At 41.0% G+C, this 14,542-nt stretch overlaps 1 protein-coding gene across 2 annotated transcripts in view; it reads left to right on the top strand.

The window, feature by feature from the left end:
* LOC149187643 (putative CoA ligase CCL12) overlaps positions 1-14,542 on the top strand; it is a 278,936-nt gene that overhangs the window by 100,523 nt on the left and 163,871 nt on the right. The gene's annotated exons all lie outside the window — the stretch shown is intronic.

The following is a 14,542-nucleotide window of genomic DNA, read 5'->3' as shown; positions in this document are numbered from 1 at the left end:
TTTATTCTAGTAAGCATAGAAATCATGTAATGTTCAGCATATAAAAGCTGAATCTGCATGAATGAAGTCCAATGGACCACTTTCTGTATGTAACATGCATTTAATTCAAAGAGATAGGACTTTAGGGAAAGAATGACTTCAAAAAGAAAAATTACAAAGAAAGTACTATTTTTTAATGAAGATTGCCATTAACATTTTAGACAAGCCATGCATCATCTTGAAGGGGAACTCAGTAATTGGTCTAAAGTGCATCGATATTCGTGTGAATCTTAGGTCAGGTGTCTAACTAATGAATAGAAAATGATATGAAGTGGTAAGGAACTTTTTCAAAACATGGGAGGCACAACTCAAGAGTGCTGAATTCTGTAATATGGCTCATTATGGTTTTCCTTATTGATATAGATCCATATATTAGCAGATATAATATAATTTATAAAAATATGGGACTTAGCACATGTCTAGGTCACTAAGTCATGCATGAAATAGTGAAATCTGTCTTACTAAAATCTCTTTTAATACCTTCACTAGTCACTCTACACCTTAGTGACCACTGACCAGGTAATGTGGGTAGCTGTAAGTCTAAGAACAAACTAGAAGGTACAGGCCTTCCACTTGCATAACCACAGGTCTTCAAAGAGCGGCTTAGAGTGCTGCTCTCCACTTCTATCTTGGAAAAAAAAAATATGTTGGAAGTTGTAAAAGTTCTTATTCCACATTTGTCTTGCAGTCTTCTCTTCCCTAAGATGTGCCCAGTGCTGTCTATTTGCTCATAATATTACAATGCTTAGTAGTGATGGTATCCCTTGTCAATAAAGGGAAAAAAATGGTTTCGTGAAGTTACAATGGTGTAAGAAATGATTGTTTTACAAGGTAGATGGTTATAGGTCTCCTTCAGGTGCTTTAGATCTTCAATTTTGCTCAAATTTCGCCAGGACCTCCCCTTGTAAAATTGCTGACCTTCTAAAAAACAGAAAGCAAATCCACGTGAAAAGTGCCCAAAATCACTTTGGAACAATAAAATTTTTTTACTACAAAAACCCAGAAATATTCTAGGTAAAATTTAGATTAAAATATACAAGTTCCTATACTAAAAAGCCAAGGAAAAGCCAAGATAACTTGGCTTTTTCTTAGCTGATGTTACTAATGTTAGGACAACAACAAATAAGAAGCCTTCAATGCTAGATTTATTAGTGAAACTCTTAGAAATCGAACCAAAATAGATATTGAGGAAAGTTTTAGAACTTTGTATGAGGAAAGAAGAGAGAGTTTTGGGGCTTTCAAGGCACTTGGAGACACTTGATGTCAAATTGGAATAATGCTTCGTTTTTGTTAGAAGATGGATGCTCCAACTGAGGATGTCCCCAATCTTCAAAACTAGAATCACCTGCAAAGTTTAGGATCTTGCCAAGAGAATAGCTATCATAGGTGTAGCTTGCATAATGAAAATGAGTAAACATGTTATTCAACCGAGAAACACATGTAAATTTCCATTCAATAATGCAAACTATCAAAACTTTACCTCCAAGCAAATCACATAAGTCACAACACCATAAGCCCCCCAAGCTCTCTAGCTTCCAACACTACCTTGCACATGAGGCAAGCACTCTAATTTATAAGAGAATGGATGAAGATCCAAATGAAAAAGAACGAGTTACAAGTGGCAAGGATGAGCTGCTAAGAGAGAGGACGAGTTTCCAAAGTGTGCAATGCATAGCTGCTAAAGAGGGCTACGTAGGCCATGTGTAGTGATGCATAGGCAAGGGAGGAGACAAGCGTAGGCTTGAGTGGGAGTGGCTTTGCCACATGCCCTACTAAACTCACCCTCAACTAATCCTTACTCAACACCTAACTCGTCCTTCATTTAATAAACCAACTTGACCTGTGACAACTTGTGAGTTAACTCGGCCCTCTATGGCAGCCAATTCGAGCTCCCACTTGGCCCTTGACTTGAGCTCCAAACTCGTGGTCCAACTTGTTCTTGATTTACTTGTCACTCCACTTCAAGTGAATGAGAGACTTAGTTAACGAAAGACATGTTTCCAACATGTCCCCAATTATTTAATTCTGATTTTTCATGTTTTTTTCTCACTTTTATGAGTAAAAGTGATTTTTCATGCAATAAAATTAATATTTTCCACCCCAAAGTAGGTACTAGGGCAAGGTTGGTGCTCTGAGCATGAAAATCAAGTACCCACATTCCATATGAGTCTTCATAGTACCACTTTTTTATTTTTTACATAAAAATTAATTAAAAATTCTCGTTTTGCGGGAATTTTTAATTATTAAAAAATCCTACTTAAAGCTACTGCTATTCCATGAGACTCAAGATAATGCCTAGCATGGTAATATACATTGACCCTAGGCTTAGAAAACACACTCAAAGCCCAATTATTAAAACGCACTCCAACTTTGGACATTGTGAATAAAAAAACTCATTTAATTATTTACCCCTAAAAAGAAATAATTAATTAAATGAAAAAACACTCTGGAACAACTTCCTTAGTAACCAGGTCCCAAGGGTCTAAGTCTGTTACATAAGTTCATCATGCTAGTGTCATTTTTACAAATCCCCATGGGGTTATGAAATTTGCATAGAAAAAATGAGAGAAGAAGATAAAAGAAGAGAAAGAAAGAAAGGGGCAAGATTGCCCTACTGGACTTCTTGTCTTGCAAATTTTGATTGGTTCCTTCTCCATTGGGCAATGGAGTCCTCCTTATTCCGCTAAGTACAATTGAGCAGGTAACGCATCTAAGTGAACCAAGTTTGAATATAATGGGCTATTTAATACTTCAAACAAGGATTCCCTTCCAAAATAAGAGCCTTGAGCTCGGAGCCGTGTTTCCTCCCTTGGTAGGAGTGGCTAAAGGAAAACCCTATTGGGTGTTTCCAGCCCTTAAGGGTTAGTAACATTTCCTTAGTTCATCCTTCAATCAATAGGTGTTAGTGAATAATAATGATGGTATGGAGGGGATAAGACTTTTTGGCCAAGTGCCATGGTCAAAGGGACCAGCATGATGGGGCTCCACATCCTGAGTGTATATGTGTGAGGAGGGAGCAATTTTGGATGCATGAGTTACCAAATCGACTGTTGTTTTTCCACCCCTCTTGTGCACCTTTTAATTTTGTTTGATTTTTCTTTGTATTACTGCTCTTAGATCAAAGGGTTAGAGCTTGCTTTGGATGATATATAGCAGTTGTATTACCCATTAGTGATGGGTCAGTGTATCAGTCATCGTGGTTGGGACATGCAAGGGTTCCTTTCTATGATGTAATGGAGCAACATGTGCTCAAGAACCAAGTGATGGCCATAATGAGTGAGGTAGAGCTCATTCTAGGCTTTTGTCCACGTGCTGATGTGTATATCCCGACCGTCTTTTGCAATTCAATATTCTTTCTTTTATTTTTCTTGTGGCCATGATATGCTCTTTCCTTTTATTTTAGCTACATCAACCTCCTAGGGCAGAGTTTTGGGCCCTACCTAAGTATGTGAATGTATGAGTGCCAAATCCCAAAGAACTAATGGTCAGTTGAACTCAAAGAATGGATGTGAGATAAGGGCTTGTAATGTATGATGGAAAGTGTTAAGTATGACATAGGGATAGATGGAACTACACTATCTCAATCAGGGCTTCCCAAGTAGTGCCCCTCCTATACCCATTGGGCCATTAGGGGAGGTCCCACTGGACTAGGATCAAAGATTAACCCTCCATTTAAGGTGAGAGAAAAAGATCACAGCCAAAACCCCTCTTTCTTCAAGGTCACCTCATAATCCATATCAAATGCCCAGATATAAACAATCACAAGCACTCGATTGCAAAATGAATAAGGTGCCTTTTGATTGGAAGCCCACCTTCATCCATGTGCTTTTGTCGGATGGGTGAGAAGCATATGAATGATGCAAGTCGCAGAGATATAATGGCATGTCATCAGCGAGTGGTGTCTTCCAGGGGTTGCTGGTGTGAAATTTTATCTATTGCAACTACTAGAAATCATTCTTCTAACTCAAAAGTTAATTATACAGTTTATTTGCTACGACAAATAACAAATAAAATCACAACTACAATTTTCACCATAAAAATACTGCAGAAAATAAAATACTTAACACTGAGAAATTCTAACACACACAATAAATTGACATAGTTATTTTTCGACAATTGTCCTTATTGAATTTTCTAAGTCTATCTGTTAGAAAATTAATTTATATTCTATTGGTTTATTTCTTCTATTTGTAAGTTCTGAACAAGTTATTTAAGACATTTAAATACCGAAATAAACACAATACAATCACAACATCTACAAATCATCAACTGAAAGAAAACAAGCAGACAAGTGACACCATTATTTTTGGACAAATGTCCTAGGAAAAACCCAATGCGGGAAAATCGGTGTAGCTATTCAGAGGGTTATATTATTATGTAGTCTTTCTGAGTACAATTGAGTGCCTAACTGGCTCACCCGATAGAGAAAAATACACGACAACAATACCTCTATATTCGGAAACAGGTATTCAGAAAACCTGTCCCATGAAACCCTCTCTGGCACATCTGAAGCTTAGCGCTAACCCTTTTGGCCTCTGCGTCAACCTCCTGCTGACTTGCGTCAACCCCAGGACCCTCTGCGTCAGCCCTCTGAGGCACTGCGCAGCCTTTGGGACCCTCTGCATCACTCCAGTAGCCTCTGCGTGGATGACGCAGTCCCTCTGGCCTCTGCACTGTCTCTGTTGGGCTTTGCGTAGCCTGGATTGGCTACTGCTCTCGCTCTCTCTGCTTTTGCGTTGGTCTCTCAATATTGTCTCTGCCTCTCTGCCTCGTACTCACTGCCCCTCGCTGTTGATCATTGATTCAACTTTGCTTAGCAACCCCACTCTAGCAAAATGAATCACTGATCACTCTAGTGTATCTTCCAACTGACCCTCAAGCCTCTTCTTATACTTTTCTTCTTGGTCCTTCAATGGCCGAGATTACATCTCTAATCAACGGCTAAGATTGGATTTGGCTTGATCCATGACTTTTGGAACCTTCTAACCCAGTTTTATATTAATACCCATTAATATTTTATTTTTCCTAAGTTTAGACTTAGGAACTCCATTAAAAATATTAATTATTTTAATATCTCCCAAACTGGGTATAATCTGTCCAAACCATTTCTGGGTCTTGGAGATCTCATGTGCTTTAGCCTCTCTACTAATTTTCACTGCTAGAGCACATCCGATGCTACCACAAATCAACACTCCCTCTTAGCAAGGACTGTGCTCTAGTAATACTTCTCACTAAACATCACTCTGATTATCTAGCACCGATACCTGTGCTGATGCTAGGCCTCCCCACCCAACATCCTCTACACTGTTGCATCCTGTACTACTACCCATAGCCCTACCACTGCCACTGCTGCATCTGTACAACAGCTCCCTCTGCATTCGTGTTGCTGCTGGTCCATCCTCCCAATACTGCATTTGCACTGCATTCCCCTCTCATCATGCTGCATCGTGCTACTGCACTGCAACTCAGTTACTAAGAAGTAAGTAACTGATCCACCCAACCTTTGACATCCCTGTCAGGCTAGAAACACTCTCGATGTTGAAGCTCTCTCTGCCGCTAACAAGTGCTCCCTCTACTGACCTTTGTGCTGCTGCAACAACTCCCTGCATCTCGCACCGTTGCAAACCTCTCTGTGCCATCCTGCACTGTTGCAACGCTCCCATGCCTCTCGCACTGTTGCAGCCTGCTAGCCTTAGGCTTCTCAGGGACTCCTGCACTATAGCATTCTCTGCCACTTCATTCGCATCCGTCTCTACCTACATCCACCAGTCCCGCTATTCTTCTTCGGGGCTCCCATAGCAAGGTATAATCCAAGAGGTTGGGTACCTCAAGGATCCTGCCCCTCATCGCTTGTAGTCCTCTTCACTACAGCTCGATGTCCCCCACTTCTTCTCAAGTGGCGCATGAACACTCATGGCACAATCATCATCCTCCTCGACTTCTTTCTCCGCCCTCGCTGGCACTGCCTTCGAGTCAGAAGCCTCTCCCTTACTCTTCTTCCTTGGACACTGGTTCGCATAGTGACCCAATTCCCCATAATGGAAGCACTTGACCTTGGAGAGGTCCTTCTTCTTCCTCTTCTCCTGCTTTCCCGCAGATGCTAGAGCCGCATCCTCTTCCTCTTCCTTCTTGATCCTGACCCCTTTGTTGCTACTTCCTGCCTTGGTCAACCATCTGATCTCTTCTTGACGAAGAGCCGCCCACAGTTCTTCCCAATCTGGAAGACTTGTCCTGCCCAGTATGCTCTGGACAAATGTCTCCCAATCCTCGAAGACTGCGTTGAGTGCGGTCCTTACCATCAACTCCTGATCCGGCGTGGCCCCTATGGAAGTCAATTGGTCACGGATCTCCTTCAACCAACCGAGGAAGACATCTATCTGCTCTCCCTTCTGCATCTGGTATGACCTTAGCTGATTCTCCAAGAGCATCTTCCTTTGCACGGAAGTATGCTGGTACAATGTCTTCAAAGTGTCCCACATCTCCTTTGCCGTTTCCTTCTTGGCAATATGTGGGACCACATGATCCTTGACCCCATCAAGGATGATACACTTTGCCTTAGCCGTTGCCTCCTCGTACCTTTCATTAGCTACTGGGTCAACTGGGATAGCGATCACTCTCAAGGCGAAGCCCTTGATACAATGTTTGTTTAGAATGGACAAGATCCTGGCCTTCCAGACCACAAAGTTGGATGCTTCGTCCAACCTGTCCTGATCTCTCAGCCTATTCATGGCCATCTCGCTGCTCTTCTTTGTCGACTCCTCTGAGTCTCTCTACTTCCCGCCTGGAAGTTCTCTGTTCGACTCCTGTTGAGTCCCTCTACTCCCCGTCTGGAAGTTCTCGGTTCAACTCCTCCGAGTCTCTCTACTTCCCGTCTGGAAGTTCTCTTCTGGACTCCCTCTAAGTCTCGATTTCCCTCCTGGAAATCCTTCTGCCAACTGTCAAGTTGCTCCTCTCCGATCGTTTGTGCAACTACAACACTGATCCAGATTCCTTGGCTAGAAATTCGCCTCGGCAACAACTCCCTCTACCTTGGTCTTGCCCTATTAGGTACTGTTCTAACCACAGTACCCCACTATCTTTGCTCCCGCAAACTTCCCACAACTTCCTTCGCCCCAACAACTGAAGGATTGAGCCTCTTGGCTCTGCACAATCCTGACACCAGCAAAATAGCTCCCTTAGCCAACTGCGTCAGCCCTCCTGGCCACGCAGAATCTTGCATTTTGAACCTGTTCAAAATATCTATAGCATATCCTCCTTGCCCAAGGAAGATCTACCCATCCTTTTGCCATACCAATCCTAGGAAATAGTGCATCAACCCCAAATCCTTCATGTCAAATTCTGTTGCCAGGTTCCTCTTGCAATCCTCTATGAGTCGTGATGATTCTATCAAGAATAGATTATCCACATACAAAACTAGAATGAGAGGCTCATCCTCTACCATCAAATAGTAAAGGTTGGGATCCGCGTCACTCTTGACGAACCCCATCAGTTGTAAGTAGGTGTCAATTCTACCATACCATGCCTGGGAGCCTGCTTGAGCCCATATAGAGCCTTCTTCAATTTTCACACATGCGTGCGCCTCTCCTGAGTCTCAAAGCCCTTTGGCTGTTCTATGTACACTTCCTCCTCTATCACTCCATTCAAGAAGGTTGTCTTGACATCCATCTGGTGAATCTGCCCTCCCATTTGAGCTGCTAGAGATATAACTGACTGGATAGAAGTGTATCTGGCAACTGGGGCGAAGGTTTCCTCATAATCTCTATCTTCCTTTTGTGCACACCCTTTTTCCACGCACCTAGCCTTGTGCTTTTCCACACTGTCGTCTGTCGCATATTTGATCTTATAGATCCACCTCCAACCGAAAACTGATCTGTCTTCTGGCATGGGCACTACCTCCCAAACATCATTTGTCATGATAGAGCTATACTCTTCTACCATGGCATCTATCCACACCTGATGTTGTGCGGCCTCCTGAAAGCTGGAAGGTTTTGCAACTTGAGCTACCAATGCTTGGTACCTGTCAGGTTGTCTGCGCTGTCTCTTGCTTGTCCTAAGAGTTCCAATAAACTCCTCTGCATCTCTTAATGTCTGACGAACCTCTTTGCTGGCTCGACCACCAGTCATGGGAGGTTCTGCCAACTCCTTCTCATCCTCTCTACTACTCCATCTGCTGAGAACTCCCCGCATTTCCTGCACTTGAGGAAACACTGGTACTAGTCACAATGCTTGGCCCTTGTGACTGTCCCCCTGCTTGTCCCACTGGCTGCCCCTACCGCTGGACTAAAGGAGCTTCTCCTAACTAATTCTGATCACCTGCAGGTATCCCACGAGACCTCTTAAAAGCGTGGTCCTCCATGAACTGCACGTCTCACCTTACTACTATCTTCCTACTGCTAGGAATGTAGATTCTAAATGCCTTTTAGGTTTTGTTGTACCCAACGAAAACCCCTTCTCTGCAGTCTGATCCAGTTTGTTCCTTTTATCATCTGGCACGTGACAATAAGCAATGCTGCCAAAAATTTTGAGGTGGCTGACTTCTAACTTCTTCCCTGTGAAGACTACTGGTGTTTTCTTCCCCAATGCTCTATGAGGAGTCTTGTTTTGAATATACACTGTCGTGTTACATGCTTCTACCCACATAAATCTGGGTAGATACTGGTCATATAACATAGCCTTTGTAGCTCCAACAATGGTTTTGTTTTTCCGCTCCACTACACCATTCTGTTGTTGATTATATGGAGTTTTCCATTCTCTCTTGATGCCTTCCTTTGCCCAGAAATCTGTGAAGTCTTATCAATATATTCTCCACCATTATCTGAGCGAAGCACCTTGATCTTCTTCCCTGTCGCATTCTCCACGAGAGCTTTAAACTCTCTGAAATGATTGAAGACCTCATCCTTGGTCTTCAAGAAGTAGATCCAGGTTTTCCTGGAATGATCATCAATAAAGGTGACGAAATATTCAGCACCGCTGAGAGCTCTAGTGGACATTGGGCCACAAATATCTGAGTGTATAAGTCCTAACACGCCATCAGCTCTATTGTCACTTCTTGGAAATGTTGCCTTACCATACTTCCCAAGTACACACCCTCTGCACACATCATTGTGTTCTGTTCCAAGTTCAGGAACCCCTGTTATGGTTTCTTTGAGCATCCTGAGTGCTCCATTGTGAAGATGTCCCATTTTCTTGTGCCATAATTCATTCAGCTCCTTCCCACTGCTACTATTACTACCTATCAGTGCCATTGGAGAATCGATTTGTAACCGATATAACCTGTTACTTCGAACTCCAATCTGTCTTACCTTTTTCTAGCTCGGGTGTTTGACATACACTTTCTTCCCCACGAAGTGAATGTCATACCCCTTATCCTATAACTGGGATACTGAAATCAGGTTCATACCCAATCTTGGCACATGCAATACATCTGAAGTGCTGGTGCTTGCTCTTGATTACCCCTTAAAATCTATGGTACCTCTCCCTACTAGAGTACATTTCATTATGTTTCCCATAGTAATATGGAAATCAATTTGCTCCTCCTTGTAGCTAGAGAAATATTCTCTAACCCCTGTCATGTGAGTTGAAGCTCCACTGTCTATATACCAGACTCCCTGTGAAGTTGATCCTGCTAAGCAAGCAAATTCTTCTTCCAATCTGGAAGACAAATTTGAAGTCTCCTGAATGTTACTTCTGTCCATGGCTATATTTGAACAAATTTAGTGTGTTATTCCTCTTTATCTCCTAACACGGATTCTGCTCTACAGCCTGCAGCAAAAATTCTCTGCGTCCAACCAGGATTCTTCTTGGCAAAAATCTGAGTTGCAACTGCGCCCTCTGATTGTCAGAATAACTAATTTGGGCAATTCAACTTTCCTTCCTCCTTTCAACTGCAAAATCGAACAGCTGCCCTAGCAACTGGAATTGCCTGTGATGGGCTATGCACAATTTCTCTGGGAATTTCGATCTATTTCTCCCTCTGAACAACTAAATTCCTTTCTCTGCTTCTGAGCTTCCTTGTTGATCAAGTAAGCTCTGATACCATGTGAAATTTTATCTATTGCAACTACTGGAAACTATTCTTCTAACTCAAAAATTAATTATGCACTTTATTTGCTACGACAAATGACGAATAAAATCACAATTGCAATTTTCACCATAAAAATACCGCGGAAAATAAAATACTGAACACTGAGAAATTCTAGCACACAATAAATTTGACAGTAATTTTTGGGCAATTATCCCCAGAAAAACCCAATTTGGGAAAACCGGTGCAGCAAATGAGGGTTTTAATATTATTTTCAACAACAATTTTGAGTACAATAATTTAGATGCCCAGCTGGCAATCTAATCTGAAGAAAATACTGGCAAAAATATTGTGAGAATTTTCTCTCACCCCACAACTATTTTCTGCCTCCGAAATAGCTTCCCCAGCCTCTACGTTGAGATGCCTGTGTCACCCTCTCGCAGTGCCTACGTTGGGCCTTTGAATATTTCGGCCTTCCTTCCTTCGACTCTTCCAGGAACTGAAAAAATTCCTCCTGGAATGCTACTGCTCTCCTCTTCCACCTGCTACTCACCCTCTGGCTCTATCTTCTTTGTTGAGCTACTGCTACTGAGAAAATCGAACTGCCTGGGCAACTGAGTATCTGCACTGGATGATCTCCATCACCACATCGACTTTCTTTTATAATCCACTGTTGGAGCACCAACGGCCAAAATTAAAACTTAATCAATGGCTAGGATAATTTCTAGGTCGATTCTTGTGAGTTTCTAGATGGTTCATGCCTTATCTCTATTAATATTGATTAATTAACCATATTCCCTAAGTTTAGTCTTGGGAAATATTTAAAAATCGGTTAATAATCTAAGTGAGACATTTCTAGGCGGAATTTCGAGAAGCGATTTCTGGGTTTTGGAGATCTCATGTATTCTAGACTCTCCACAAAATTTTGTGGCTAGAAGACATCCGATGCTACAAAGACTAATAGTTGGCTGGTTGGCTGGATATGAAGAATGGGAGGAAAATTTTCTCCGATAGGATTACCCATTTTGGTGGGTAACACTCCGATAGAAAGATGGCAAGCAACAAGGTAGGGTAACAGGGAGAGCCTAGTGATGGGCTGCATAGAGTTAGGCCTAGAGGAAGCAAGGACATCCCCAGTTCTGAGTCGAAACAGCGGATGAATAGGTTTCAACTCTTGGCTATGACAGCGGCCAACACTTACGTTAGCTGGTTCTCAGCAAATGTTAAGAAAAAGGTTGAAGAAATTGAAACTAAGGTAAGAGAATGTACGGGCATGACCTCTAGTTAGAAGGTGGATGAAATAATGCTTCAATGGGTACCTAACACAGGGTTTTCTAGGAGCAGAGATCGTAAGTTTTTGAAGACAGATGACTTGTACTAGCACATGAATATTTTTATTGCCATGACTGTTGAAGCTAGAGGCACGTAGTATTCTAAAATTGTCAACAAATTAGAGGCTGGAGGCAGTCAGTGATCTGAAATTCTCAGCAAATTGGATGAACTGAACAAGAAGTATGAGAACTTGATAAATGCAATCTGGGGTTTGGAAGCAGGAAGTGAAGGACAAGAACAAGAAGGGGGAACTGCTATGCCAAAGGAAGAGGACTTGAAGAATACAGTTACAGCTGTGAAGCAAACAGAAGAAGCTGAAAACAGGGGAGGGGAGCCCCCCCTCTTCCCACCTTCATTGTTGACTCTACCTCTGGCTCCGAGGAGTAGCTTCTATCATTTCAGGTTTTGCTGACTTATGTTATGATATCTATGTTTAGATATGCGGCATGCCCCAATATGGCTTGTTTAGAACTAGGCAGATATAGTCTCTTTATTAAGGCTTTAGTTCTCTGCTATGGACCTAGAGAGCACAAACTGAACTCAGAACATCTCATTTTTTTTAGAACTATGGCTGAGCTTCCTTTGTCAGCAGGGCACAGCCTGAAATTGGTTGTACTTTTTTCTGTATACTATTAATAGATCAAGTTGTTGAATAAATAAATAAAAAGATAGACATGAAATAGAGAATAAATTTTATGTGGGAAATGGTTACAAATATGAACTCTCTAAAGGAAGAGTATTGTTTTTGATGACCTTTCAAGCTTCAGATATTTCAGGTTTCTGCAGAGTATTCAGAAACCTTGAGATTTTAGATGATTTTCATTGTAGACGTACGAAAGTTATATTAATATGAATTGTGAGATCTGCTATTCAATTTCAGAGTAATTATTAAAATTGCCCCTCTTAGAAATGCCAATTAGTCAATAATTTTAAGTTGCTTGTTTATATATATACTTCTGCAAAAACATATGGTTCTGGTGATTGTTTATTTTGTGTTTTTTCATTGGTGAAACTATCAACTTTCTAAAAGAGGGGAAATTATTGTCTAATTGACTTATAAAGTGTTGCACTTATCGCGATAATATCACCAAAACCAACCTCGGCGATAATATCGGCTGTATTTATCACAATAATTTGGCCTTTCGAAATTATCACGATAATTTCAATTTGTCACAATAATTTAGGTAATTAATGCGATAATTTTGAAATTACGCACTGTTTTTGTCAATTTCATCTTATTACCAATTTTTTTTCTTTTGATCTTAATATCTTAATTTTTTAAAAGTGAGTTAGGGGATTGATCTGTGAGGACACTGTTACTATTTCCATCAAGCAAACAAGGGGGAATCTATTGTTTTCATTTCTCATGGTTCGTGGTTAATGGTAATATTAAATTCTTAAAGTAAAAGTCTTTTTACTTAAATTTTTAACATTACCATTAATTGACTCAGGATGTTTGAGAGTGGTTCCGACCTCATTGGATTTCATATGGAGAAATTAGAATTTTAGGTTCCACTCAAAATCCAACAGACTTAACAGTTTTTAGGATTTTAGGATTGGCGGGCTAAGTTACCAGAAACATACCTCCCAAACCCCAAAAACGTCGTTCAGCTTTTTGGAAACGGAAATGGGTAAGAAACGACACGGAAACAACATGGAAACGTTTCAGTTTTTTGGAAACGAAAGATCCTATTTTTGAAACGTTTCTGTTTTTTTGGAAATGCAAGATCCTATTTTTGAAACGTTTCTGGCATTTTTAAGGGTTTTGGATCCGGTTCTAGGGTTTCCTGATTTGGATGTGACGTTGAATTCCATGTCTCATATGACTTTGTTTGATGAGGAGGCACCAATAATTGCATCTTCAAGTGGACATGGCAGTAATGCTCCCATTCATGGAGAGGATCCAAATGATGATGTGGATCTTAATTACATGGATGAAGACATATTTGATGATATGTAAATGTAATTTATGATGATGTTTTAAACTTTTGAACAATGAACATTGAATACCATAATATGTCATATGATAGTAGATTGCTAGTCATAGTTCATTTTGTAATTTGTACTATGTAGTGTGCATTTATCATTATTAATTTTGGTGATGATGTTGATGATTGAAATTGGAAATAGAAACTTGATGATATGTTGAATGTTATAATGATCACTAATGATGATGACAATGTTTATGCTGAATTGCTGATGATGATTTGTTTATGTGGAATTTGTGAAAATTTGGTGACCCGAATCCCTATTGCAGCAAATGATTAAATTTCTCCTACTTGTTAATTTCTGAATCAAGTTATTTACAATGTTACACAGTAAACATCAAAATAAAATCTACTGTAGCCTTCACAACATAAAATACTGCGGAAACAAAATATTGCATAGGAGAGAAATGAACACACACACAATTACACCGTTGTTTTTGGACCAATGTCCCTGGAAAAACCCAACTTGGGAAAATCGGTGCAACAACTGAGGGTTTTATTATTAAGCAGTAGTTTTATGAGTACAAATCATTGGATGCCCAATCTGGTTATCCGATACAGAGAATAAACTGGCAAAGAGGTAGTGAGAAAATATCTCACACTGTCATTGAAGATCCGACACTAATCCAGGTTCTAGATGAGTTGCCCTATGCTATCTTTGTGCAATCTCTGCGTGGGCTCACCTAGTCACTTCGTCACAGCTCAAGGGACTGTGTCACCCTTTTTGATCTTCTGCCCACTGGAGACTCGACTCCCTGGCCTTTCGGACTCACACCCCGGCTTTTGGCATTGGATCTCGATTGCTCCTCAGCAAAATTGCGGACTCCCTCTGAAGTACTGCGCTACCTCTCTGGACCTCTCTATGCCTTCTCTGCCTTGCACTCATCGGGACTGAAAAATTACCCTTCGATCTACTATCCCTACCCCTCATTGCAAGAAGATCACTCGGTCTCTCTCCGGCAACTTAGCACTGCTACTCTTGAGAATTCGATCTCTAGATCTCACTATCTCAGTGTGTTCTCCAAGTGCCCATCAAACTCCTTATAATCTCTCGTTGGAGCACCAACGGCCAAGATTAAAACATAATCAAGGGCTAAGATTAACTGGGAGTTGATCCTCGTCTTTATCTACAAGATTCACACCAGATTTAATTAATATCCTT

The sequence above is a fragment of the Pinus tabuliformis genome, chromosome 3_1 (genome assembly GCF_031772625.1).
Source record: "Pinus tabuliformis cultivar Carrire ecotype Pingquan chromosome 3_1, CPIR1, whole genome shotgun sequence".
Lineage (NCBI taxonomy): Eukaryota > Viridiplantae > Streptophyta > Pinopsida > Pinales > Pinaceae > Pinus > Pinus tabuliformis.
Note: the sequence above shows the minus strand (reverse complement) of the source record. Positions and strands in the feature narration are given on the sequence as shown.